General features: G+C 46.4%; 1 pseudogene; it reads left to right on the forward strand.

Moving 5' to 3' along the window:
- The first annotated feature begins 1,806 nt into the window (after nucleotides 1-1,806).
- Nucleotides 1,807-2,434, forward strand: LOC114640618 (annotated as a pseudogene).
- Nucleotides 2,435-4,145: the final 1,711 nt, after the last annotated feature.

Genomic DNA, 4,145 nt, shown 5'->3' on the forward strand with positions numbered 1-4,145 from the left:
CCTGAAGTGTGGCGTGTTCTCCTTTTCGGCGAGGCGGCGCGTCACAATATTTTCCTGTATTTCTTTATATTTATTTGCTTCCTCTTTTAATGCTTCTACCTGTTTGAATGCACTTTCCTGTATTTCCTTAAGGTATTTATTCATGTCCTCTTTAAATGCCTTTATTGTCTTTATTAGATTTGTTTTAAGATCCTCTTCTTGTGCTCCAGTTTCACTAGGATATCCAGGTTTTTGTTTTTTTGTTTTTCAGCAAGATAGCTGGTCTCTGGTGTTACCATATTGCCCTGGGTCTTGTTGATTGTGTTCTTATGCTGTCCTTTAGGCATCTAGTTTTCCCTGGTGTTGGTTGGATGATCCTGGTGGCAGCAGGACTTCTCGGGAAGGTGGGGGGGGGGGAAGCAGTGGGCCAGACCATGGAGGTCATGATACCTGACTCTGCTGGCTGTGTCTCAGGCATCCCCTCATCCCCTCATCCCCCGTTTTGTGTAGGCTGAATCCTCTGTGAACCCTACTCTGCAGGGTGTGTCCCAGTCCAACCCAACTGGCATGGTGGGTAGATCCAACTGGGATAGTGTTGGTAAAGCAGGGTTCTAAGCTGGTTAGTCTTGGGGCCCCCAAAGGTTTCCACGGGGAAGCAAGGCACCCCTGTGGTTCCTCAAGGGTCCATTGGACTGAAGAGCAAGCCCAGAGCTAGACACTGGGGCTCAGGAGACTGCATGCAATTCACCTCTGGATGCTGTGTTTCGAGCGGACCAACTGGGATGGTGGGTAGATCCAACTGGGATGGGATTTGCCAGGCAGGGTTTCAAGCTGGTTAGTTTTGGGGCCCGTGAAGATTTCCATGGAGAGGAAGGATGCTTATGGGGTCCTATAAGCCTCCTCCAGACCAAAGGCCAAGCTCAGAGATAGACATTGGAGCTCAGGGGACCTAGCACAACTCACCTCTGCAGGCTGTCCCAGACAGATCAATTGGGATGGTGGGCAGCTCTTACTGGGATGGAATTGGTCAGGCAGGGTTCCAAGTTGGTTAGTTTTGGGGTCCCCAAAGGTTTCCACAGGGAAATAGGATTCTTTTGGTTTCCTGCAAGACTCTTCTGGACTGAAAAGTGAGTCCAGAGCTAGACCATGTAGCTTAGGGGAACACACGCAACTCCCTGAGATTGTTCTTTAGAGGTGAAAACTATCAAAAGACTGTGTTATTGGAGAATGACTAGGCACAAAGATATTACATCACATCCATTAGGTTGACTACAACCCAAACCAACCAAACAAATAGAAGATAACATGTTGGCAAAGTTCTAGAGAAAATGGAGCACTGGCCCATTGTTAGTAGCATTGTAAAATGTATAAAAATATAGAAACAAAAGTATGAAGTTTCCTTTAAAAACTCGAACATAGAACTGCCAAATGATTTAGCAATCTCACTTCTGGACACAGATCCAAAAGAGTCAGAAGAAGAACATTAAAGAAATTCCACCATACTCTTTATTGAAACATTATTCCCAGTAGACAAGAGATTTAGTGTTCCCTACAGGCTCATGTGCTGGAATATTTGGATGCCAGCTGGTGGGGAATTGTGCAACCCTTGAGATGTGGATCTAATGGAGGGAAATAGTCACTGGGAGAAGGGTGTAGATTGCAAAAACACAACTTGGGTAATAGCGGATAGTTTAGTCTGGAGTAAAATATGATTCAACAACTTGGGAGCACAGACATAGGTTACCCCCAAAATCACGTACCAATGTGTTAACAGTTTCAAGAATTTTTATGGTAATAAAATAAAATCATAAATTAAGGCAACCCTCTCTGTCTTCTCTACCCTGGGAGCAGCTCTCCTGCCTTGGCCCCTCACCCCTGAAAATGTATGCCTGCTCCAGGTTCGTCTCTACCCGCTCCCTGATCAGGAGCACCTCTCAGCTGCTGAGTCGTCCGCTGTCTGGGGTGGAGTTGAAGCGACCACAGATGCCAACAAATGAGAGCCTCAGGAGCTTGGTGGTCCAGCAGCCTCTGACCTCACTTATCCCTACCCGCAGCTTCCAAACCAGCACTGTTTCACGGGACATCGACACAGCGGCCAAGTTCATTGGAGCTGGGGCTGCTACAGTTGGGGTGGCTGGCTCTGGGGCAGGGATTGGGACTGTTTTTGGGAGTCTCATCATTGGCTATGCCAGGAACCCTTCTCTGAAGCAACAACTCTTCTCCTACGCGATTCTGGGCTTTGCCCTCTCAGAGGCCATGGGGCTCTTTTGCCTAATGGTGGCCTTTCTCATCCTCTTCGCCATGTGAAGCAGCCGTCTCCACTTCCACCTCCCATAGTTCTTTTGTGTCTCGTCTGCCCTGTATGTTCCTTTTCCTGTAACTCCCCAAGAAGTCTGGGGAAAGTGCTTGGCTCAGGGTTTGACAGAGAGAAGACAAATAAATACTGTATTAATAAGAAAAAAAATAAATTAAGGTAATTTTCCAAAATTGGTGGGAATGTTGGCTAGGTGGTTACAGCAAAATGGGGGAGCCCTTTATCAGCCTCAGATGATATCGGATGACAGCCTTACCCTTTGGGTTGGCGGAAATTAGGGGACTGTTAGTATCTTCCAAAAGGACTTTACCTTAGGTCGTGGGCTACTAGATCAAACATGGAGGTGGGTGATGCATGGATCTGAAGAAGGCATACGATACTATAAGTTTTCTCTAGACTCAGAATATTCCAGATCTTCATTACCATGGAAATTCTACCTCAGTCACCATCACAGAATCTTTAACACAGGTGCAGCTTTTTTCTTCCCTAGAACTTCAGGTCACAGGACCTTACAATTTGTAGTTTAATATTATTTCTTGGTCCACTAAGATGGAGATCAGAAATCCAGGAAGTTTGCCAAGGCAAGCTGTAGTCACTGGGTGGAATGGCCCAAGAGAGGAACTACAGTGGCTTTGGGCAACAGAGCTGGAGGGACAGGGCTGATCAAGCTCACGGGACCACAGGTGACAGCATCATCAGTCCCAAATTTGGAACACGGAGCCGCACGGTGTTTTTACATTTATCCTGTTGGATTTCAGTATTAATTTGGTCTGATATTTTCTGGCCATGTCTATTCTTTCCTTTAGTAATGGAAATCTGTGTTCTGTGCCATTGTATGCTAGAAAGAAGTAAGTCCTCTTTTGATTTAATAGGGGTTAACAAAAGAGATTTCCTTCAGTCTCAGAAGAGACTTTGGACCCTTTGGATAATGTTTAAACCGTTAGGACTCTGGGAATTTTAAGACTTGGGCTGAATGTATTGGCATTATCAGATGACCGTGTACCTATGGAGGCCACGACAGCATGGTATTATTTGGTTCTAAAATGTCTGTCAGTGGCTCCTGCCAAAGGCAGTGAATACTGGATCTCTAGTTGACAGTGGTGCTTTGGGAGGTTATGGAGCCTTTGGGAGGTGAGTCCTAGCTGGAGGAGGTGAGTCACTGGGGGATGAGCCTTGAGGTTTATAGGCTGGTCCCACTTCCTGTGTCTCTCTGCTTTCTTGGACCAACAAGATGTGAATAAATGGCCTCATATTCCTCCCACCACAGCCGCGGTTGGCGTCTACTACTCTCCCTTCCCTGCCTTGACTACCTTAGAGCTGTGAGTCAGAATAAATCCTTCCTCTCTTAAGTTGCTTCTTGTCAAGTACTCTGTCATATGGAGAGAAAGTAATACCAGGAGGAAATAACTCAAATATCCACCACAGGGCTGGCAAAGGAGCTCAGTGGGCAAAGGTGCTTGCTGTAAAAACCCGACAGCCTGAGTTCAATCCCCGGAACCTACATAAAGGTAGATGGAGAGAAATGTTCTCTGATGCCCACATGAACACTGTGGTGTGTGTGTCCCCCTTAAATAAGCAGACAGTGCACAGTGGAATATTATGTAGCCTGGGTATGGGCACACACCTTCATTCCCAGTAGTGGAGAGCCAGAGCCAGAGCCAGAGAGACAGATAGAGAGGGAGAAAGGCAGAGAGGCAGAGGCAGGTGGATCTCGGGACCTCCAGGCTGGCCTGGGCTGCATAGTGAGAACCTGTCTAAAAAATATCAGATTCAGTCCTGAAACACTGTATGATCAAAAATTTTTTATGAGTCCCTAAAGCCACCTGTAATTAGTGGTTTCTCATAGAATCCT

The sequence above is a fragment of the Grammomys surdaster genome, unplaced genomic scaffold (assembly GCF_004785775.1).
Source record: "Grammomys surdaster isolate TR1022 unplaced genomic scaffold, NIH_TR_1.0 125846, whole genome shotgun sequence".
Classification (NCBI taxonomy): Eukaryota; Metazoa; Chordata; class Mammalia; order Rodentia; family Muridae; genus Grammomys; species Grammomys surdaster.